The following is a 25,837-nucleotide window of genomic DNA, read 5'->3' as shown; positions in this document are numbered from 1 at the left end:
CACTTCAACTTCTTGGCTGACATGTTGCTACAGCTGTAAATTATGTTTCTGCACCACTGTAAGAGATCACTGCCAACACTTGTATCAACAGTCGTTGTTTAGGCTGTGAAGTATTTCAGTGGTAGCACTGAAAACAAGCCTCACTCCCATTCTCTGTCCTAACTGTATAGATACCAGATTTGCAGAAAATGACAGGAAAGCTAACGAAAGATGCAACAAACACGTGGACTCAGTCTAGAGGTCCCCGGACAGTGGGACCTTTCGACTGGAACACCTGTCTGTGCTGTTGTATTATCCTCTCCATCTTTAATTTATCATTCCTGTGCAGTTAAGCTCTGAGTTCAGATGGCTGAAATGATGAGTTCAGACCGTGGCTTATCCCTGTGACTAATCACGACCCTGCTGGTTCAGTTCCACTTATTCCATCATTGTCTCCAAAGACACCAGAAACCCCTGCTGAGTGGCTTGAAGAATCCGCTAGACAGTTGCATAATACAGCAGATTACAATGTGAAACAGAATAACCACATTGCATAAAGTAAACTGACAATTTAACTGTTGGTAGACACAACATGCTTTTTTTGAATTTCATACACATTTAAGGTTTTAAATCTGAATTTGAGTGCTAACAGCAATTGATGACACAGTGAATTCAATGGAAAGTTTCTATGATGAGATTGTGCAACCTGGAGGCTGTTCTCTATTCACAAAGAACCCTAAATGAACTTCTGCTCTGAGTTAATGGGCCACGCATGACCAGCTCAGTTCTTCTGGTATAAGCACTGGAAACGAAGACCAAATGTTCTCCTGCAAAGAGTTACTATAAGGGAAAAAGATCTGACATCTATTTGTACATCATAGCAAAACCTTTCCACATCCTCTAAACTTTGTTTTGATTTTTGCCCCAATCTATTTAGGAGCTTTCCCCAACGAAGCCATCAGTCCTAGTCTTGTTATCATTCAATGATGTCATGGGCCCAATCTGAGATGATTACGCAAATGGTGGAGCGAACTGTGTTTTAGCCAAAGGAAAATGTGGATTCCTATGACAAAGTATGGGAAGAATGACAAGGAATTTGGCTTCACATTAATCTCTTCCTCTTGCTTTGGAAGCTTTGGATGGACACCAAATTGTTCCATTGTAAATGCTCAGCGTCGTTATTGTATTTCTCATAACAAAAGTAGATTCTTTCTAAAGGCATCGGCAAAGAAACAAAAAGAATGAGTCAGACACGATGGAAGGGGTTGCATGCAGAAAGTCATTCTGTGCCAGAACAATCAATGCAAGGCACTCGTGCTCTCTTATGTTCCATTAGTCATTGTCTGAATGGGAATGACAATTGAAGAGGAAGAATGTTGCCGTTTCATTAAAGCAGTTCCTCTTCCATTACACATAAACTTAGGTAAACAACAAGGGAAAAGTGAGCAATGAAATGTGGAATTATATGACAGTCATATAAGTCAGATTTTGCCATTAGGTGTAAAATCACATGTTTTACATTCCTTATGTATGGTACACTGCAGTACACTGCAGCTTGTAGCTGTTCCAGCATCCTGAGTCTTTACTCCTTACCCGTTCCATAAATTGACATTCTAGTGTGTGTTAATCCTAACCAATTCTTAATTATTGAAGAGCCACTTGTGGGCCACAGTTGAAGATGAAGTGTAAGCAGTATGTGACATTATTAAATCACCAGAATAATCATACCTCAGTGTCTGCTTTACCTCTTTGGCTCTGAGATAGAAAGTTAAGCAGCTCTTAGTCCAGCTTCAGCTCTATCATGCAAACATGAAGGTAAATTTCCTTAGAAATGTCCGGATGGTCCCTCTAACAAGGCCATAACGCTAAACTGTTTCTGGTACAGTTAAGTCTCAGAGTCCAAGGTTAAACTTGTGAGACCAACATTTAACAAGAGTTTGAGGTGAGATTGTGTGGATTTACCCATGCATGTGTCTTAAAAGGATGGACTAAAACTCTTTAAGAAAGAATGATCACTATTTAGTGTAACTTGTGCCACCTTTGACGAGGTATTCCAGGATCACATAGCTTTGTTTTCAGGGATTGCACGATGAAAATGATCAAGGAAACAGTAAGTGTACCCACCATTCATTCCTAATCTATGAGTGTGTACGAGGAGGCCATAGATACAACACTGAGTCATGATCCATTCTAGCACCAGAACCTTACATGGTCAATCTGTCTCTTTATGCATCTCACAGGAATGCCGGCTTGTGCAGAGCAGGTGAAGGCCAAGAGCTCTGTAACATTCTTGAAGAGACCTTGATGCCACACTGCCATGACAAATCATTCTTACAGGCCTCAGGCATGACTTTTAAAGCATGAGGTAACTGTAGAAATCGGGTTATGGCCGTGGGATCTAAGGGCTTATATATGGTTCAAGCACAGATGATTTAACATAAGCCTATTTGATCTGTGAGGCAAAGACAATACTTTCATTTATTTGAAAGCATACTCAGCGCTCCTCCTAAATGTCTGACACAACTCTGAGCTTCGAATTTACATAAATTTTAAAGTCAAACTGAAATTTATATGCGTGCACATTTTGAGCGCTTCTATGGCAGCACTTAGTAGATGAGCTGTGAACTTCTCCAGTGCACACTGACTGGAGCAAGTCATAGTCATTACGACCTGTGAAGATGTTTTTTTCCCCCTCTACAGTAAAAGGGGATTTTACCACTGATTCATTTGTATTCATTTATTCTTTTCATTCAGTCAATGGCAGCTCTGGCATACTCACGGCTCTGTGGGTGGCACACTGAGGGGTCTAGCTAGCATCACCGGCTTCTCTCTTTTGGAACAGCAGCTGTTGATATCAAAAGTCTGTCAAAACTCACAAATCATCAGGTAACAGCCTATGGCAGGGGTGTCCAAATCCAGGCCTCAAGGACATCATTTGATTCAGGTGTGTTGGCCCAGGGTGATATCTAAAACCTGCAGGCTGTTGAGGCCTGGAGTTGGTCACCCCTAGCTTATGGGGTTCTCTTAAAAAAGTAAAAACACATTTTTCCTATTAAAAACAAATCTGTTACAGATACTCATTTCTTATATGAATTTCGCTACACATTGACTTTGAAAACTGTGTAAATGTCAAAGACAGAAGTCTCATAATTTAGCAAAGTTACACATAATCCTTTTGGATTGAGTTATACTAAATAAAATCTGTGCAGATATTTACCAATCAGCCACAAGACCAAAACCACTGATAAGTCAACAAAAAATGTTAATCTTATAGTGCAATACTTGGCATATGTATGTTAATTTGACAGGTACCAGCCACCCTATGCTAGGGCTACACTGGGGTTGCAGTACGACCAGAATTATTCCAGTCATTTCCAATGAACTTGCGGTCATGTTGCCTTTGAAATGGGTAGTTCAAAGGCCAGGTGTGTGACCACTTGCAGTCAGTCACTGTCTTTAAAGTGACAGAACAGCAATAAGGGCCCGGTGGCGCCAGTGTCCGGCAGCCTCGCCTCTGTCAGTGCGCTCCAGGGCGGCTGTGGCTACAATGTAGCTTGCCATCACCAGTGTGTGAATGTGTGTGTGAATGGGTGGGTGACTGGTTGTGTAAAGCGCTTTGGGGTCCTTAGGGACTAGTAAAGCGCTATACAAATACAGGCCATTTACCAATAAGACTGCTATTAGTTTGCATTTGAATGGGCTCCAATTGGCATTTAAATACAGTCTGTTTGTGATAATATGGCAATTAACTGTGAAAATGGTTGCCAGATTGTTACCATACACAGATATTCATATTAAATTTTCAGCGAGTTCAGCGAGTGTCTCAAAGATTTCAAACAGAAATCTCTCTGCAAATACTGATATAATTACTCCAAGACAGCAATTTAACTATAAAATAGGACAAACAGTGCTTGGCAGCTTTGCTTTTACACAAGAATACAACCAGAACACAAGATGAGCTCATTAGTCCAGACTGACTGTGTTTATAAATGTCTGAGGATGATTGTTGTCGATTGTTTGTAGACAGGTTTGCTCTCATCATGTGACCTGAGTAATGATCAAGAGAGCTGGTCACCTCAGCTACATGCAATCAGTTTCCGAATGTGAAAAAAAATTCAATGCAATCACTTGGCAAGCACCAATTTCTCCGACTCACAAGAAGGTTGTCGTCCTATTTTTATTTTAGTCTGACTGACCCATGAGCAGTGTTCCAGACATACCCCATCCCTCCACCATGGCAATGGCACTTCCAAATGGCAGTGTCCTTAAAGTACAACGTGTTCTGCCACACCACAAAAACTGTCCAAGAATGGCTCAAGGAACATGACAAAGAGTTTAAGATGTTAACTCCAGATCCCAGTGCAAACTCCATATCCAACAACGCCACCCACAAGAAGCAAAGGATCCATTGCCAACATCCACTTGCCAAACACCACAGCACACACACAGAGGTGCTATATCTATGCCCTGATGGGTTTTGGTGACAAAAAAGCTACCAGCATAATACGAGGCAGGTGGTTTTCACGTTGCAGTGGATTTGTGTATCACAGTCACGTTGTTGTAGTAGACAAACTGTGCGGTTTTGCCCACTGTGTCATTATGTCATACAGTTCTTACTTTTACTCTGCACTAAAAGAGTCAAAAGCAATTGAGCCTGAGTCTATAATGTGAAATTGTGCATTTAATTGTAGTTTATTATTACTAGACTTTCTCCAGTTTTCCATTTAGTGCGCATATGATTTCTATGAGTGACCTAATGAAATGTCACAGAATGTCACAGAAGACATAAAACAATCTTAAAAAAATAAAATAAAATCAATATCAAAACAGATCAATAGCAAACCTCAGATTGATCTGCCAAGTGTGCTATGAAACAGTAACAGCTAATAACTACCTGAAAAATCATCAGGTTTTTTCCAAATGGCAGTCAAACCAAAACAAATAAGTTTTTCAAACCAAAGGTGTCATTTTTTTTTCTTGAATATAATCATATAAAAGCAGACATGCTGTCAGAGGACTGGAATGTGAAATGGAGCACAGTGGGAATGTCTCTCAGCTTCTGGTGTGTGTGGGCGTGTGTGTAACTCCACAGGTCTGGCGCAGGACAGGTGTGCTCCTTGGGACATAACAATCCCCCATTATTGCCCAGCTAGCATTCAATTACCATCATGTACTCAATCAGTTGGATGGTAAACGGGTAGAAGAGAACATCCATCAATAATTCTGTGCGATGATACCTGACTCCTGCCAGCTAAACACACACATACAAAAAAAAAGACCAACAACACTAAGAGTAGAGTGTATTTTTGGAGGACAATTCTATTTTTCCAGGCATGTTTCTGTCATTATCATTCCTGGAGTAGCTCATGTTTGAAGTCAACGGGCTGTAGAACAGCACAGCGCTCAGTCCGCACCGAGTGGGAAGAGATGATGGGGAAACCAGGTGCTATGATTGGAGCAACTCTAGCGCCAGAGAGTGAGAAAAGAGACGGCGAGAAATAAAGAGCAAGGGGCAGAAGCTGCAACAGTCAGAGCTTTCTGACCCTATTGCTCTGACTGGAATACATCTCTGTCTGATTAGTTTTTTTATTTCCACTTTCTCCTGTTATCTGATCGGCTGGTTTCACCTACCATGCACATGATACATCCGCCTGTTGACTTGTGTAGCAGTGAAGAGAAGGGAAGCTTAAAAAGAAAAAAGAGATGCAGTCATGCCAAAAGCTTTTTTGCTCCTTTGCTCACACTTGCACTTTGACCTTATCAGCCTTAAAAACATCTTCAATGAGTACAGCAAAAGAACCAACTAAACATGTGCATCGTTATGGATTGTACACACCAAGACAATGATCATTTATTTAGTAAAGGGTCTTCAAAGACCACCCCTACTCTGAAACATGCAAGAATTAGAAAAACTGGCTAAACTTTGTTGGATGTTTACAATATTGCCAGACTGATGCATTGATCATTGTGCAGACTGTAATATCAGCCAGCACCAAAACCATCTGCATTTGACTCTGCTTGGAAAAATCCACATTTTCACAGCTGAAGAAGTCAAACAAAAGAAAATGTGAAACAATGTTATCAGGTATTTCCTACATTTTACTAGGTTCTTTTTTCAACCATTTTTGTTCTGTTAATGCAAATGGAATGAAACTTTCCAAAGGTGTGTATTTTTTTCAGATTTTTTAATTTTCAACATCAGCTCCTTAATAATATCAATAATATTCACTATACACCAAATTGTTCCTCTTGACTCTATCGTGGTCATTTTTGGCCAATTGAAACCCATTATAACCACCTTTTTTGATTCCTTGTTATTGACAGTACTATATCATGCGATTTAGGTAAAATTGCTTTCATTCTAAACTCAACACATGAAAATTGTAGTTTTTAATGTTCTTTACATCATTTACCTATTTTTGGCCAAGCAAGCAATTTCATGTAATATTCCGAGTTTCGAGTAGTGGCCTTTGATGGCTTACCACACTCCAATGGACCAAAATAATGAAACAATTTTGACATAGGTTTGATCTTAAGGATCTAGTTTGTGTTTGTGCATGACATTGCAGCACAAACATGTATTTGCAAGATAGACTGGAATAAATAATGACGCATCAAACATTACATAGGCTGCAGTGAATTTCTGTGGATGCAGGCTATTGAGCTTTGAGGTTCCCAGTCAAACTTAGCTTTGAAGTACATGTTAAAAGGGGAAACAACCCAGAGCTTCCTCCCCAGCTCCTCCAGTTGCAACAGAGGAAGATTTTGTTGTCTGTCTTTGGCTTCACCAAAACTACCACGGCGATATCCCCCATGCCAAAGCAATGGAGGAATGTGCTTCTTTTGACAGCAACACACAAGGAACCAGCAGTCAGTGATGGGGAATAAAGGATGCGTGAAAGCAAGAAGCAATCCTGGACTACAATAGGCACAAATATTGCTTGGATAACTTAAGAGGGTGTTGGCACCTCGAGTTGTAGAAGGAAAACTAACTGATGGCTGATGGCTCTTTTCTCCAATCTCCTGGATGTCTTGGGATATAATGCCTTTGTCCCGCAGGAAACAACTTCACTGAAGTGGGGGAGTCCTCTACAACCTACAAATGAAGAGTGATCCTGGGAGAGCTGGGACACATGCTGGTGATCTCAACAACTGTAAGACTCAAGATACAGTAGCCTGAACCAGAGTGTGACCCACACCCCACCAACGAAATGAGAAGAAGGTTCAAAAGGTGCACCTCCAGGATTGGAACAGCAGCCCCTTGCACCAGGTGTAGAAAGTGTGCCTACAAAAAACACTCTACTGTGGTTAGAACATCTTGCTGCTAATGAGGATGCTCACAGAAGCACACACTGGAATATAAATTTTGATCATTTTATTGGTCATTTTGTCATTAAAATTGCCTTTCTGGCCACTAACACACCGTTTGCGATTTTCTTTTTGGCCATTTATTCAACCCCCCCCCCTAAAAAAAGTAAAAATAAATCATTGTTACTGTTACTGTTACTGACCTGCAATGATGATAAAAAGAAATATTAGGTTTCATCATTCATATGCTAAAAGATGTGAACTTTATTACTATAGTTTATTACTATTTTTACTATAATAATACATAATCTGACTGGTATTCAAAGGGTATAATATCTGAATTTGAATTATATTTTGGTTTTCATGACTAGGACTGGTGCTAATTTAAAAAATCAAGTCAATGAAAGTAGAAAAATGTTTTAATATATATTAATTTTATAGTATTTTGTAAACATAAACAGGGGGTGGCCATTTTTGGCCACGAACAAGCTGAAAGGGAGTTTTTTTGTTTTTCTGTCACTGCACAAAAAAACAAAGATGCATAAAACTCATTGATACTTTTAATTATTGCTATGCATCTAACCTCGATCATGGTTAGAAAATAAATCAGTTTGCACGTAATATTTAGAAAAAAAAAAATAAAATAAAAAATGGGGATTTTATGCTTTTATCCCTATTTAAATCATTAAAATTATGTGATTTAACTGGTATTTAAAGGGTTAAAATTCTGGATTTGATTAAAATTTTGGTCTTGATGAACAGCACTGATGCTAATCTAAAAAATTAAGTCAAAAAAAGTGGAAATTTTCCTTAATATGAATTTTATAGCATTTTGTAAACGTAAACAGGGGGTGGCCATTTTTGGCCACGAACAAGCTGAGAGGGAGTTTTTTGTTTTTCTGTTACTGCACAAAAAAAACAAAGATGCATAAAACTCATTGATACTTTTAATTATTGCTATGCATCTAACCTCCACCATGGTTAGAAAATAAATCAGATGGCATGTTTTATTTGGAAAAAAAATCGGAGTTTTATGATTTTTTCCATTTATGAGTTCCACAAGGGGTGGCTATTTTTGGCCACGAACAAGCTGAGAGAGAGTTTTTATGTTTTTGCTCTCCCTGCACAAAAATAACAATGCATTATAATCAATGTTGATGTGAATCAATTACATGCCCCAGACTCTACTATTAATAATACAAGAAATTTCAGTAGCAATGCAATTATATAAAATTGCGAGATTTGAGGTTGTCTTCCAGCTAGTGCAGTGGACAAACAAACTGGTGTTTAAAGGGTTAAAAATTTAAAAAGTAATATTTTATATTTATGAAAAGAACTGAAGTTAGTTAAAAGCTTTATGCAGAAAAAATGGAAAAAACCATAAAAATAATAAAAATTACAGACCTAATCTTTTGGTGGCCACTTTTGGCCACGAACAAGCTGAAAGGGTAGTGATTTTGAACAAGCCCAGAGGGTTAAGAACATCTCATTAGGTTTCACCTGCCAGGCATATTTAAGCCATTTTTTGTAAACACACTGTTTAAAAAAAACTTTATACACCACGTTAAATACAATTAGCTGCTCAACTTCTGGTAAGAAGCTACTCAAGCAGTCATGTGAAAGGGAAAAACTAAGCATACCTCATCATTCAGCAGCTTGTAGTACGACTTAATGTTCATTGAGGTTTGTGGGCATTCACTCGTGCACAGCTCTCTTAAGGTCCCACAGCAATTCCACTAAGTTGAGGTCGGAAGCTTGACAGGACATTGCAACAACTTGATTCTTTTCTTTTTCAGCCAGTTGTGGTTGTGGTTCAGATCATTGTCCTGCTCCATGACCCAATCTAGGCCAAGCTTTAGCTGTTGGATACATGGCCTCATATTTGGCTCCGCAGTACTTTGGTATACAAGGAGTTCATGGTTGACTGTAAGGTCCTATGGCTGAAAAAAAGCCCAAATCATCATGCCTCCACCACCGTGCTTGACAGCTGGTATGAGGTGAGCTGATATGCTGTGCTTGGTGTTCACGAAACGTGGGACTGTCTCCACTTTAATCTTGTCCTGTGGTTTGTTCAGATGCAACTCCCTAAAAACCTCCCGTAACCAAAAAATAATTGTTGGAATCATACTGTCATGAACCCTTAATGTGCTGACTGAGGCCTGTAAAGTCTGAGATCTAGCTCTTGGGTATTTTTCCATGTTTATAGAGGTGCTCACAATGGCTTTTAATTGGTTAATCAATTGTATTTCATTGGCAGCACCTGGCTGCTGCTAACACTCTTGGTTCCTATGGAAGCACCAAGTGTTTACTTATTTTTCCACAGGCCTGCACAGAGTCGTATGGAAACTTTATTTTTGACATGGCCATATATATTTGTATTACTTTCTCTTCAGATGAGTTGTAGGGAAATCAACTACCTGCTTTCTCAGTCTGCCTCCCTGCCAGAGCTACCGTATAACTAATGGATGGATGAGACAAAATTAATTAGGTTAAGTCTGCTCATGTGCAGGTACACAGAAAAGTAAACTAGGAGGAGGATGGGGATATTTTGTCTGCGCTTTGTAGGGGGGAAGTGCCTTCAAGGAGATATGGGACTGATGTCATCTTCCTGGAGCCTGGAGAAACAATCAATGCATGAGCAAAGGGGAATGCCATTAGGAGAAAAAAAGAGGGGGGTGCAGGGGTGATGACAACATCTCAACCGATGATGAGTTCAGAGGGCAAAGTCATGTTACTTTAGTGATGACCTTTAGTGATGACCTCTACTAAAAACAAGCCAAGAGAAGCACTGTTTACAGTTGATGACTGCGTGCAAAGAATGTGCTTGAATGCGTGTGCATGTGACACAAAGCATGTGAGCGAGTTCAAAGCTCAGGTGAGCATTTCAAGGAAGGACCTTAAATCTTAGCCAACAGGCAGACTCTCCTAACACATTTACATCCAGCTATTCAGTAACAATAGAGAACAGATTCGTATTTCAATTAAGACCAGGTGGTATAACAATACATTACATAATGCTATGTGACAAGAGTTTAATCACTAGATAAAACGGGCATAATCATTGTCATCAGTTCGGGTCACAATTATTAACAGCTCAGAAAATAAGAGTTTGTTTACAATCTCTGAGTGCTACAACCTCAATCACGAAAAAATGTCACAGCTAGGCGCACAACATCGCCGGTTCTCATTTAGCATTCATGAATGTAAAGCCTTTAGTGACACCAAAGCCATTCAGTTTATACATTTTACTCTCCTTGCTATTCATAGTGGATTTGCGAAGTGAATACTGAGTGACGCGGCAAAGTCACATTGGGGGGCTTTAATTATGCTGCGATGAAAGGAAAGCTGGCACAGCAACTGCTCAGAGGTCTGAAACAGGAAGAATGAAACTTCAATGGATGTTTCGTACACCGCCTCATTTAATAAGGCAGGCTAATTCAGTGATGCAATATCAGGATTCTAACAAAAATAACATTTTATAGTGAAAAGTGGAGACCATGGTGGAGACCATTATGTAGCAGGCAACAGAAAGCATTTAGACTTTGTTCAGTTTTTACTTTTGGATGTGTAGACAGTGTCTATTAGGCTCAAGGCAGTCTACATAAAATGTAGCTGAAGCTCATGAAGTATCCAGGACACTGCTTTTGTGATCAATAACCACTCCCGAGGCTCAGACTGTATTGTTATATGTCTATGTGTATTATGAGTCTTGTTCAAGTTCACTTTACTATATGCTGTGGAAAAAAGCTAACAAAAACACGAGTGCATTCAGAGAGTTGGCAGGAACCAGGTATGAAGGTATTTTTACTGTAATAGTTAAAGATGGCATCACAATTCTGTCAGATACAGGTAAATGCATCTGGTGGGCCACACAGAGAATATTTTTAATGGTCTAAAACAATGTTGCAGAGACCAGCAGAAAAGCCACAGTAAACATCTCCCAACTCCATCATCTGTCAGAAACATTCATGATATACCAGAACTCATACAGAGATGAAAGAAAACTCACACTCTTGTCTTGGGGATAAATCTTAATATGTGAGCCTGAATGTCTCCCAGAGAGCCATCTTCCAGGTTTGACTTAGTAAAGTCAGCATAAAGTATTTGTTCCATAAGTGCAATATCACCATGCCATGGGCTAAATTTCCATCATCATCAAAGAGAAATTTCATCAGAAATACTGCAGCATACGCATGTTAAACATTAAAAGCTCAACATAACCATGTGAAAACAACAACAGACACTTAGAGTCCAGCTTATTACTAGTTTACACTAATGTTCCCACAAGCTACATAAACATGAACTGTTGAAACACTTTTTCAGGCTTCAAAAAAAAAGATTTTTTGATTTTTATTTTAATCACGCTATGTTGCATCCAGTTACCCTGTCTTTCGCGGGTCGTCACCCGAGTTGCTCCGTGGTTGCCTGTCAACTACACCAGCATTTACATTATATAATGCAGTCCAACACTGCAGCTGATGATATTACATTAATATTGTAACAACACACACACACACACAAGGATGGAAGCAGCAGCTGACCTGATGCTCTTGGTTAAAAGGTCAAACAATACTATTCCAGAGCAGTAACGATGAGGAATTGTGTAGTCTGTTATGGCTGGACAGTACATGCAGATTTCAGCCAAGAGGAAACCAAGCGTTCCCTGGTGCATGCTGGGACAAATCAACCTGTGTGCGTCTGGAAGGGATGTCTGTGTGTACTGGTTTGTTTTTTCAGTGACTGGAAGAAGCTTTTGAAAGTGTGTGCTGTTCTTTGGACGTTTGTTTTGGAGATTGGTCTCTTATCTGATCGTGTGTGTGTGTGTGTGTGTGTCTGTCTGGTTTTGAGCGCATTTGTGTATTATTCTGTCTGTGCAAGTGTAGAAGACTCCAGTACCATGTAAAGACGAAGGCTCGCGGTCTTGAGCTCAGCACATTTTTAGTACTTCCCCTGAGACTGCTTATGTCAGGACTGTCTGTGTAGTCTACACCACTGGCTTTCAAAGTCTGACAGTGACAACTTCCCTCAAACAAAATGACACACCTGCATCCTCCAGACACAGCTTTGCATTATTTTAGGTTTGTGTCTATACGGTCACACTGGTTTCACGGGGATGAGCTATGAGAATGTCAGTGTTACAAATATATAAGCACCACATTGATAGGACATTCTCGACAATAGTAAAATTCAAACCATGATAATGCAGCATGAAAACAACTGAAGGGATTAAGCTTCAAGTTTGAAACTACAGTTCCCACAATCCTAACCTGCAGGCACTAATGCAGCCCATTCATTTTCAGCTCATATTTGCTCACATTTTGGCAAATGGGCATTGCTAAAATAATACCAAGTTCAGTATGAGGAATTCCTGATTGCAAAGCATGTAGACACAACTACTTGGTGATTGTTCTGAGCTAGGTTGCACTATGGGGATAGTTCCATGATCAGCAATTCATGCAACAGTAGGAAGTGTGATAACCTACCCTGGTCTATCCTATCACGTGTTTCAGTCATTATTGGACAAAATTGGACAATATATTGGCAAAACTTGAATTCAAGCAAACTGTATGTGCTCTTTTTGTTACTCTTTACAAAAACGCCCCATAAAAAAATCCAGTATCAGCTGAGCTCCATCATGTGGGTGTTTTCAGATATGAGTGAGTTAGTACACTGAGCAGTCACATGACAGCACTATGGGTTTTAAAATACTGGAACTGCTTTATTAGCTGCGTGTCACAGCTGGGTCTGGCTGTTAAAACGGTTCCAAATCCTAATAAGGAGGGCAAATCAGACCTCAGACGTCTGAGAACATGTAGTCTATATTGTACAGTACATATAGGTCTGAATATAACGTTTCCTTCTATTTGTATGTTGAGCTGCACTCCTCTGTCTGACTGGTGGTTAGAAGACAACTACCGAGGTACTCCTGAGTCATTTTTCTATTTTTGCAGCTGCTACTGCTGAGTGAACCTCTCACGGTGGTTTGTTCTCATTATCTCTGGCAAACAAGACGCAAAACATGACCTTGTGTGCTCCTCTCCATCACATGTTCTTCTCCCTTGAAATCACACTTCACTGCATAGGCTGATAAATGACTTTCAACAACTGTTTGTGAACAGATTTCTGAATGTTCCATCTTAAATAAATCGATTTTGCAGCGGAGCTAAAGTCTGATATTCGGGACTGACTGCAGCAGGTGCCAGCAGCAAGTTAAAAAAAGAAAAAGAAAATCTCTTTCTTTTATTACGTATGAAAGTTCAATTTTTGCATGACTACTGCCATGCATCTGCCAATATTATGCAATTATCTTGGAATTATCAACCAAACTTTGCTTTAGGATGAAGATTATTTCTGCAGTGTAATTTAAAATGTATTCAACCCGGTGCTTTCCATGTGCCTCAACCTTTGCAGCAAAGCATGCTTAAAGGTAAATGGACCAATTACAACCGTGGAAAGGATGGCAGAATCTTCCTAATAGCTCTGCTGTAATGACCCACGGCATTGTGATGTCACCAAAACATTACTAGAGCTACTTGGCTATCAATCAGCCCCGCTAGGTCTCCGCTGAGAATTGTGAATGCGCTGATAAGGCGACCCACATGCATAAAAGATCACAACAAACCTAAATTAGTTCTTCTCGAGCTTATTTGCCTTCAGGCTTTTTGAGTAATCACCACCTTTCAAGTCAATCACAAATCCTCCTGCGAGGCTTTTTAACTAAGACAGTGACTGAGTGTGACGTGCCTGTGATATATATTTTTAACAACAAAGACAGCAGCACATCACTGGAGCAAAATAATGGAACGTGACTGTAAACACTGACTTTTCAGTTCATCAGTAGGAAATCATTTAATCAACACTTTATTAGTTGTTTGAATAATTCACCGTTTTGAAGTGATTTTTTTAGGATATGGTCAAAAGTAAATTACGTGTTTCTGATTCAGGTGCTTTCAAATGTGAGCAGAGACTGTTCAAGCAAAATGGAAAGACATGATTAACCACTTTAATGTCGACTCCTGGCCTATTTGAGTTTGACCTTATGTCGGTCACTTTTTTCCCGTCGTTTGTTTCTGGAGACAGAGTGACCACATTTGGATCAGAGTGGAGTGTGACGTTATCAGCTAGCAAGCGACTTTGGTTGGCAAAAAAGCCTCCATAGACTACATAGAAGTACCATTTAAACATGGGAAACTAGTGCTACTGATGTGGGGGGGAAGTTGAGAAAAAAAGGAGGGTGAGCTTTTACTGTTGTGGCCTGGAATAAGTTGCCCCAGGCTGCACTTTTTCTTCCATTAAAAGCACCTTTTCTCCAGTCCTTTCAAGATTAATACCAGAGTTAGCTTCTAGTCAGTTTTAAGTCACTTTTTAATCTTTTTTGTTGGACTTTTTATTTATTGTAAATTTAATGTTTTTATTTGTATTCTTCCATGTTTTATTGCTATTTTGTCATGGTCCTGTGTCTGTTGACTCAGGGCTTTTGTATTAATGACTCTTATCTTGTGTTCTGGTTATGTATTCTGTTAAGGTTTTCCTAATTAGATTTTGGTTTTGTGCTCCCTCTCTTTAGTGTCGAGTCATCCCGTCCCATGTGTTTCCTCTGTTCGTTGTCTGCGTATATTTCCTGTTTTACTTTGAAGGTCTGGGTCTCTTGTCTCGTCATGTCAATTAGGATCAGCTGTGCCTCGCTCCTGTTTTGCCATTCCTCATTCCCCTCCGTCTGTATTTATAGTGTGTGTTTTCCTGTGCTCGTTGTCGGTTCGTCTGCGTTAGTTGGTGTTTCTCCGCGTCTCTCTGCCCTCATCCAGTGTTTCTTCGTGTATGGTCGGTGTTTCTCCCTGTATGTTGCGTGTTCCAGGTTTATTAGTTTTTCCCAGTTCAGGTTTGTTTCTTAGTGCTGTCCTTACCACCCTCGCTTTTGTTTGTGCTTCACCCATTGTAAATAAAACCCTCACTCGCATCAAGAAAGTACCTGCATTTTGGGTCCTTTTCTCCCACATACCACACGACCTCTGCCACAGCCGTGACATATTTATTTTTGTTTAATATGTGTTTTTAAAGTGCTTTAAGAATAGTTGGACTGGATTGGAATGAATTAGGTTTGGGCAATCTGTTGTTGCAGCACAGAAAAAACACAGAAAACTAAATTATTTGTCAACTTATTTCAATAAAAGTGACCAACACCACAGAATGAGGGTCCAATTCAGTGACTTGAATTATCTATTTAAAGTGGCCATGACCAGTTACCAGTTAACAGCTGGTTAAAGGTATCAAGACCTTCATGTAATATAAAAATTTACAGTAGTCAAGAAACCAAATGCAAAACAGTTTTTGTACAAAGTTTTCATTTTTGCTTCTTGAGAATTTGAACATAAGACTTTGACACCTTTGGGTTATGAACTGGTGGTTGTTTTTTGGTTTTATCTTGTGGAAATCACTACAAATTTAGAAAAGACACCCTGCCGCACTAGCACACAGGCACTCAATTATTGCTGCTGACCTTTAAAGCTGATACTGGCAATCATGCTTCCTGGAGGGTTAATGTGCTGATCCAGTCGGATAACCAGCTGCTATGAACATCCTCTGCTGGCCAACAGGATTCCAGTTCCCCAGTCTGCCTCCTGACCCTGCAGCCCCTGACCTGTGATCACCTGCCAGGACTGTTTCCAGTAAGGCAGAGAGACCGGCCAGACTGGTGTGACTTCTCCCCCACAGTGTCTGGTCTAATGACACAGATAAGATGGCACACACACATAAACACACAAGCAAATACATATGTTTAAGTCTATCCCATCAAAAGTCTGCAAAGGAGAAGACATGCAGAGAATTAGCCAATAGCAAACGTGGGTCTGTACAAGGAGCTGCATGAGGAAAAGTTTCTGTTTGTCAATGATAAACTTATTACAAGCTCATTGTGTGTGTGTGTGTGTGTGTGTGTGTGTGTGTGTGTGTGTGTGTGTGTGTGTGTGTGTGTGTGTGTGTGTGAGAGAGAGAGAGACATGCGTGAGGCTTTTTCTTCCCAGTTTTCCGGAAGTCTCCTGGAGCCTCCCACTGCTGTGGGCCCCAGCGGATGACTTCTTATTGTGGGTTTAGAGCCTCAGAGCAATTAGATGAGTTTATGGTAAGCGCTAAGAAGCGGAGAACCTTGTCATTCTGTCAGAGCCGATTTCCCCTTCGCGCTAAACACCGACCTCTCTGGGCTGCCAAGGGTGGACGTGGGCCACAGCAGAGATTTAAAAACAACAAAAAAAGGATGTTTTTGAAACCCTGGAGTCAATCAACTTTTACTTCCTGTAGCTGCATTTTGTTGCTAGGTGACTTCAAAGTCAAAACATGCCTGCTGCTTGCTGAGGGCAGCTGTATTTAATACTTGGTAACAACATTAAGATACAAATTATATGCACACCAAAATGCACGCATGAATTAAGGAGCATCAGCTGCGGTGAACCACAGCCTTCTGTCATTTTTACTGTGTCTATCATCATATAATCCAAGTATTGTGCAAGGGTGTAGGTATTCACAAGCTGCACAGGGAGTCTGTATAAACATACAGCAGCTTCAAAAGAACCCAACAGAGGCAATATAGGATCAGATAAAGGTGAGGTATTTGGCCACAGATTGACACAGGAGTGAAATTTGAAAATTCTTTCCACAGGGAAAGTGAAAACAATATACACAATAGGAGCACTAGCATAGCATTCTCTACATGAATGTAAAAGAAAAAAAAATGCAGCACCTCCCCATGCAGTCCCCAGAGCATTTCCCAACACTGTTGATGTCTTTTTTCCAAGTGCAGTGCCAACAAAATACTTCATCTGCTCCACCTCAGAGGCCTGTGTATCCTCCTGAGCCTCTCTACGAGATTCACCTCTTTACCAAAGCATTTGCTGGAAAACCAAATAAACACAGTTACACAATGGAAAGGGGGGGTCTTATGTAACTAACACTGGCCATGCCGTGGCCCAAATGTAACAATTTTCACGGCTCTGAACTTGAACACCTCCTCTTGCACACACAAGCATGCGTACACACACACACACACACACACACAAACTGCCCCATAGGAAGCTAACCAGCTATGTAGCGTTTAGTGCATTTCTTTTCTATCTGCAGGGATTATTGAGAAATAACAGTAGGTGGGCAGACCTATGTGAACAGAGAGACAGCTAATGCGGATTTTACGTAAAGAACAATGACGTGCAGACCCATTCACAAAAAGCTAATTATTCAATATACCAGGGGGTTACTGCTAAACTTTACTGTGCACATAAAATCTCCTTCCAGTCACGTTTATCTTTTCAGCATCTAATAATATGTTTTTTCTCTTTGGCGGACTCCAGCAATAAAGTTATGAGATGAAGTGGTCATGGCAACACTTGTTGTTTACTGACTGCTTTTAAACATTTTTACATCTTGCTTAAGGACCCGTGTGAAATATATTGATGCTGGCTCCAACCCCTACTTAAATTATTCTTGATGTTAATTGGGTGTTTTATGCAGTGACACAATACCTCACATACTTTAGTGCTTGAGACCAGACTGATAAGAGTTTACTTTCTAGAATTAACATAAGAGACTTTAGGAGGAACACCAGTTAAACTCACAACATACAATACTTCATGTTGTATTGTCTTGCACATAACTGTGGCTGTTGTAGTAGGCGATACAATCAGTGTGACTACGCAATCAAGGCTGTGTCATTAACATCCGCCCAGCCTGACAACAGAAAGGGGTCTAAATGTAAAGAGCACTTTATCTGACAGTGTAAGGTTTAATAATTGTAGCAAGAAATAAAAATGTCCTTCAGTTTTTGAAATATGAAATAAAAAATAAACAAGAATCCATCGTATTCAAAGATTTTCAATTCTACAAGAAAGATTCCCCCGATTTGAGAAGCCGACAATTAGAAAATGTTTGGCAGAAAAATAATTTAATGAGTCAATTATTTGCTAACTGTCTGGATTATTCGACAAATCATTTCAGCAGTGACACAGTTTGGCTGCCGCTGCGAGTGCTGTGTGTGTGAAGGGTAACATAGAAGAAGAGTGTGTTTTCAGTATGATCCTTGGCGTGAGAACTGACTGAAAGCGGACATCACACCACACTGTGACAGCTGAGGGCAGACAGAAGAGGCAACACACATCTCGTCACTCTCCACACCAATCACGCACACACAAATTCTCACCATCATACACATGTGGTAAATGGACTGGTTCTTATATAGCGCTTTTCTACTCTTTCTGAGCACTCAAAGCTTTATACAACTAATACATTCACCCAATCACACCCATTCATACAAGCACTTTTTTCTGAGCATTAAGTGCTAAGTATCTACCATTCATACACATTCACACTCCGATGAACGCATCGGAGAGCAACATGGGGTTAGTATCTTGCCCAAGGATATTTGGCATGCAGACTGGAGCAGCTTGGGATCGAACCACCAATCTCTGGTTAGTGGCTGACCTGCTCTGCCACCTGAGCTACAACCACACATGTGAATACACGCATATACAGACAGTTAGGTCCATAATTGTTTGGAAAAAGATGCAATTGAAGTATTTCTGTCTTTCTACACTATCAGGGTGGATTTCAAACATTCATTAAGCGATTAAAGTGCAGGATTTCAGCTTTAATTCAAAGCCTTTACCAAAGGCTTTACTTTTATACGTGCTCTCCGATCTGAAGGTGTTTGTATTTTATAGCTTTTCACTGTAATTGACAATATAAGGCCCAAAGAGATGTTAGCGCAAGAGACAAACAAAGTAAATATAGAAAAAACTTTAGGAGTGGCCAAATTAACAATCTGGAACGCACCGGCCAGCTCAGCAACACCAAAAGGTCGGATAGATCATAGAAGACAGCTGAAGTGAATGATGACAGAATTATTTCCATGGTTAAAAAACAGAACAACTCCTAAAACCATTTAGCCAAGTCAAGAACACTTTTAGAGGAGGTAGGCGCAGTATCTTTGTCAAGGTCAACAGGCACCCTCATGAATCGAAATACAGACAGTTTACAACTGGGTGTAAACTCTAGGCTAACTGAGACAGATTTGCTACTAGTATTCATTCGTTTATTTTTAGACTGGGAGGGGGTGTTCACATGTAGGCCTCTGTGTAGCCTTGTAGTATATGGGTTACCTACTCAACTCATAGGTGTGCTATAGGAGCACTCTTGCTACTACTTGTTTAACCTAATTTGCGCAGATTACACAGATTTCTCACACACAAAGGTGCAGTATGTGAACATGTCCAAAAAAAAAAAAAAAAAAAAGAGAAAGAAACTGCAGCCAGACATTACCAGACGTTAAATCAAGCATCTATGAAAATACATAGTTAAGAACTGTTAATGATTATTTTGGCTGAGAAATCTTCTTCAAGTCTGTGCACTCCTCTTTTCAATTACATAAATGCAATATGACATCAGAGGTGTTGGCAGAAACAGTGACTGCGACTGTTTAGTAAACCAATGAACATGAAGGTGAGTACAGACATGCTTTTAGCCCCGAGCCACAGGACTACGATCAAACTTGTGCTCCAGAAATTGAGCTTTACAGAGTACTTCTTTCAAACCTAGGGATGAATTGCATTTTCTAAAGTGGGACATTTCTATTCCTTAAGACATTTTTTCTGTAGAAAAGTTTGTTAATGAAAACTACATGGTTTGAAAAGGAACTTTGCATCCTTGTTTACCTTACACTGGGACCTGATATGACCCTTCAGTTTATCCATTATCAGAAAAAAAAGCCCTTTTTCTACTTTTAATTCATCACTTTTCTGATTGGATGCCCCTTGTAAACAAAAGGTTTGAATAAGAATTGGATGGCGCTTCAGTGCCCACATCCACAGACGTGAGCTATGTGTGTATGACCGTATTAGAGATATCTGTTCTCAATTACGTGCAAGAGTAAAATTAAACTCTTAAGTGTTTGAAACAGGATGGATGACTTACACATTTGAGGACTTTATTAGAATTTTTGACAATTTAATGTAATGTAATATAAACATCCACTAATGTATCAGTATCTATAGGATAGAAAACAGATAAATGCAGCATGTAGAATAGCAGCACAAAGAATAGATAAAACTCAAACACGCAGTGTGAGAGTCAACAGCCGATCTCACCCATCATGTCCTCTACCTTCCTACCCTCTCCTGACTCACCCGTGTTCGGCAGACACCAGCGTATCACCTCCTCTGTCTGAGAATAAATGCACACGGTATAATCATGTTTACTTGAATAAAGACAAATAATAAGAATTCATGCAGACCACCAAGCAGGAAACAGCATTTACTGTCAAAATATCTGCTTCAGTCACTCTAGCCTTTATACAGCTAGTACATGACCTGGAATGCACTGTGCATATGATTAACTAAAGAAAGAAGCTGAAATTTGAGGTGAACCTATACTCTAATTATCAGCAGAGGCCTTTATTTTAAGAAACATTTCTGTAATTTAGATTCTTTGCTGTGCTAGCTTTCTGGCCTGTGTATGTAAGAAACGGGACTAGCAGCACCTAGCCACAGTTATTGCGAAGAGCTCAATTCAAAAAGAAAAAGATGCGTGCTACCAGTCTTATTTTTCCAGCATATCTATGTGACATCCTGATATTATGCAGTTCTGTGCAGAATCCTTGAACCACACTTCATTTCTATATATTTTGCTAGAGAAACAGGAAAGGTGTATAATGTTGCAGCATTGGCATTGAGCTTGAGATCATTTTCATGTTGTAAAATTAAGTTGTTAATCAGATGGCTAAAGACCCTTGCTGATGTATTTCTCTCCTGACCTCCTCCGCACATATTGGTGATGAATTGAACCAAAATTTCCCAATTTGGATTCAATACTCCACAAGACCTGTTAATTTTCAGTTACGTTCTTGTGTAATTTGGCATTCCTCTGGCTTTACCCTGTTTCTTTTCATTACAAATGGCTTTCTTGAATAATAGATTTACTGAATGAAGGGCCAGATGCATCTCTTTGCTGGATTTTTATCCATTTCTTAACAACATGACTTTCAGATGCTGTTCATCTGCTGAAGATGCACAAGGTTTTTTCTTTATGCCTGCCACTTCTTCTTTTGTTCTCCACTTGTCCAGATTCCTCAGATTTTTTAAGGACAAACTACACACCATGCCTACTTTACTTTACAGCTAATAGCTCTTTGGGAATCACAATGCTGGTGCTATAATGTTATTTTATTCCTGTAATACTGTCTTACCTTTGACATGATCCCATGAAATTGGTGTTTATGTTTAAATGATTCATAGGTCAGTGACTTAACAATTTAAAAGGATCCCTTGAAACTGTTCAGATACAAGACTGGACTGAAAATGAGGGAAAAAACAAAGTCCAAAGAAAAAAAAAAAAAGCCCATATTTTTAAGACCACTTTAAAAATTACACCGATATAGCAGCTTGGAAGCAAAATACAAAGGAATAAGGGGTAACGCAAGACTTTTTGGACGGTACAGTAATGTCAACCAAAAAAGGATCAAACACTCATAGTGAAAGGCCAAAGCAGATTCAGCTAACTGAAGTCCAATGGTAAATGCAGATCTACATTAAGCAAATCGTTTGTGAAATACATAAATTATTACCAATTAATTCTGACACCCTAAATCTCTGTGGCTCTAAGCAGAATTTTGATATTGTCTCATGGTTGGAATGGAATCACGTGAACTCAGTGGCTGACAACATTTCTGTTCAGAAAGCATCCAGTGCATAATGAATGTCATCTTCTTGAATCCTCTAATTAACTGCATCATTAGCTTGGCATCCACTTACTTTAAATTGCTCACACAATTGAGGAGTGTCATGCAATTCCTCCTTTGGGAATAGGAGTGGTGATGGTATCATTCTACTCAGAAACATGACAATAAGGCACAGCAACAGGGCCACATATTGTTCAAATGCTGAGATTATCTCATTACATCGGCCAAGATTCACTCGCTGTTCAATTCAATTTCTAGTGTGCCTTGTACGGCGGCACAATTAAAAAGTACTCTGCAAACCGCATTAGTCAGACTAAATAATGGAGACCAAAAAAGTGCCAACTCAGAGAGGGCGGCTGTGGAGGAAAAAGGGCGCCTGAGATATATCACTTTCATCAAAGACCAATGGGTGGGCCTTTCCAAAGAGGCAGAGAGCAGGAGAAGTTCATACAGAGACAGAAGTATTTGTTCCAGGCTGTGATGGATGAACTAAAAATTAAGCGAAGACACGTGAAGCATTCATCATTGACAGAGTGATGATTATCATCAGTTTATGATTAGCGAACATTTCAACAAGTGCAAAGATGTATTCCTGTTCAGTCGTGGATCTTCCATACAAATCTCCAGCAGTAATACATGTTTGTTGTGGAAAAAAGAAAAAAAAAAAAAGAAAAAGGACATTTTGCAGACAAGAGACAACAAGAGAGATATGATGACAGGAATGAAGGGGAAACTGGAACGTGCTGCAGAAACAAATGGCTTCATGTTCCCGTCGGAAAGATAATTTTGAAACAATATTGGCTCTGTGATCTGAGAGCTGAGCAGATGTAAAAACATTGTTTTTTTGCCTGGGCAGTGCTCTGGAGGCTTTGCATATTCAACTAAAATGAAGTAGAAAACAGAACTAAACCCAGGACTCAATCCAGCAATGAAGCACAAAATCTACACGACTGCCGTTCACATCAGAGAAAAAAGATAAGATGGGGAATATGGCCTTAAATACACGTGTCTGCAGGTGGAGGTGCTTTTCTATGGGTGGAATTAAACACACACATTCATAAGCAGCATATGCAGCTCTGTGCGAGCGCCACTTTTTTGTTTTTGGTCCGCACAAAGAGTAGTTATATTGTTCGATCCCAGGCTGCTCCAGTCTGCATGCCAAATATCTTTGGGCAAGATACTAACCCCATGTTGCTCTCTGATGTGTTCATCGGAGTGTGAATGTGTATGAATGGTAGATACTTAGCACTTAATGCTCAGAAAAAAGTGCTTGTATGAATGGGTGTGATTGGGTGAATGTATTAGTTGTATAAAGCTTTGAGTGCTCAGAAAGAGTAGAAAAAACAACAGTGTGAAAGGCTTACCTAGTTTAAGATGCCATCAAGGGCTTGGTTACTCTTAATCTTCTGATGTGACCACAAGCACGTGAAACAAAAGGGTTAATCATTTGTGCCGTGTGTACTTCCAGTGAAATTGACACAGAAGGCCTAAAGTTACAGTAGCACTTGGAAAAATTAAACTAGTTACAAAATCCTTGAAGTTAAGCTTCAACTTGTGCCTCATTTACTTTTGTTTTTACCATTATGAAATAATTGGTTGCGTTCAATGTTTCATCACTTACTTCACTATTGATGTGGCTCCAGGTTGCCAGGAGCGAGGCACTGTTTCGCACAGAAACCAAGCGCCAAAAGCAAAACAGTTTCGACCATGTCCTATCAACACTATAATGAACCTTGCTTTTACAACACTTACTGATTGTGTGCAGAATTACATTATTTCAGCTCGTATGAGCTCATTGGAAAAAAAAAAAATCTATTTAAGTTAGTAGTCTGATGCAGACTTCCTTTAATGTTCTGTCGGTTTAAACTGCCAACTGAGGAAAAAACAGCATCACGTCAGCACCTGGTGATAATTACATGCAGGATATGAGCAGTATTTTGACAGAGTCACACCTGTAAACCCACTGTGGAGACACATTTTTAGCTTTTAGGGGTGCTTTGAACGCGCTTTTCATCAACACAGTCATCTGTCTGAATGTTAAAATCCAGAAAAAATAAAAGCAGTTAAAGCTTCAGCAAATGATCAATTATAAAGAGACAACAGCAGAAAGTTCTTTAGCCGAGAAGCTATAAGCCATACGTTCTAAGCATGCTAGCTGCTTAGCTTTGTGGACTATTTTATTCCGTCGCTCTGTTGACTTATCCACCACTTTGGGTTGGATTGCCTCGAAACTGCAAACTTTCATGGTCCTGAAGGAGTAAATCTTTATAGCAGTGAATATCCACCAATTTTTCTTCAAACACATGGAACAGATTTGTCTGAACACTTGTGGTGGTGACAAAATTCAGTATAGAAACACAATCCTCATATTGACCCTCATTTATTAATAAGTATGTCAAAAACGCCCCAAAAGTCTGTTTGCATGCCATATCAGGTTTAAGGCATGTGGGCACCAGCAGATTTTCTTCTTACCAACATGCACATGTTAGTTATTCTAAATCAATAGGCTCAATCTGCGTACTATGTGCATACAGCCACACCCCCATTTTTCTACATAAGGAAAGAGGTTTACCTGGAGGTAAAGTGGAAAGAGTCGATATGAAGATATAAGAGAGAAGCCTGCACCTTTAAGGCAACAAAGAAGGAGAAAATCTGAATTTAGAAACTTAAATAGTGTCCAAAGAGGAAGGCGGGAAAGGGGGAGCTTTCCAAAGTTTTTCCAAAGTGTTTCCACTCCAGGCCGACAGTCTGTAACATTCTCATCTGGTTAAACGCAGTCTGTGGACTCCATTCAGCCTGATGGGCAGCACTCTGTGTTAACGCTTATTAGCATGCTAACATAGAGAGCAGTAAACAATTGTTTCACCACTATTGCTGGCTATTCATCCTCAATTTATCACTTTTGTCTTCACATAAAAAAAAAAAAAAAAGAAAGGAAGCAAACTAGGGTCAGTAAATCTCCGGTTGTCCTAAAATAATTCAAATAAATATATCAAAACTATAACTAGCATCTCATCGTCACCAAGCAAAAGACTTTGAAGGATTTTAATAGCAGAACAACAAAGTTTAGCATCATATGCTTTTTTATTAGTTTTACAGGTTAATGACCAGAAAAATGTTCTTGCAGAATATCGTGGTGTTTCAGTGAAGATGACCTTTAACCTTTTGCATTTTGAATGTCAGCTCCAGTGCATGAAGTTGTTGTTTAGTGACAGCGGAGGAAACTCGGCATTTAAACACAACTGCAAATAGCCTGACAGACAAGAGCGATGGCTGTAGCCTGGAAGGCTTGAGATATTCCCTTTGTGTCTCTCAGAGTATTTTGTTTTTAAGATTGAGAATAAAAGATACGTGTGAGAGTGAAAAGTCAAAAGTTGAGAGAGAGAAAGCAGAGAGAAAGATAATAAAATGAGCATTAATATATTTCAGTTAGCCTTCTGACTTCAGCTTGATTTACTAACTGTAGCAAAATGTGGCAGAGGCAAACATTTTGTCATCAGCAGCTTTTAGTTTATTACGGGATACCAAGATAAATGCTTACTGGAGTTTTCAGTATTAGAGATGCTTGTTGTGTTTCAAAAAATTAGACATGGTCAAGACGACCCGCTGAAGTTCAAACTAAGTGTCAGAATGGGGAAGAAGGGGGATTTATGTAACTTTGAATGTGGAATGGTTGTTGTGTCAGACAGGCTCATCTAAGTATTTCAAAAAACTGTTGACCTGCTGGGATTTTCCTGCACAACCATCTCAAAGAAAGGTCCATAAAAAGGACAAAATATCTGGCGAACAGCAGATCTCAGGTTAAAAATGCCTCATTGATGCCAGAGATCAGAGGAA

General features: G+C 39.6%; 1 protein-coding gene across 3 annotated transcripts in view; it reads right to left on the bottom strand.

Annotated features, from left to right (window-relative positions):
- ddah1 (dimethylarginine dimethylaminohydrolase 1) overlaps positions 1-25,837 on the bottom strand; it is an 88,202-nt gene that overhangs the window by 43,777 nt on the left and 18,588 nt on the right. The gene's annotated exons all lie outside the window — the stretch shown is intronic.

This window comes from Perissodus microlepis, chromosome 17 (assembly GCF_051167445.1).
Source record: "Perissodus microlepis isolate ML-2025 ecotype Zambia chromosome 17, ASM5116744v1, whole genome shotgun sequence".
Classification (NCBI taxonomy): domain Eukaryota; kingdom Metazoa; phylum Chordata; class Actinopteri; order Cichliformes; family Cichlidae; genus Perissodus; species Perissodus microlepis.
Note: the sequence above shows the minus strand (reverse complement) of the source record. Positions and strands in the feature narration are given on the sequence as shown.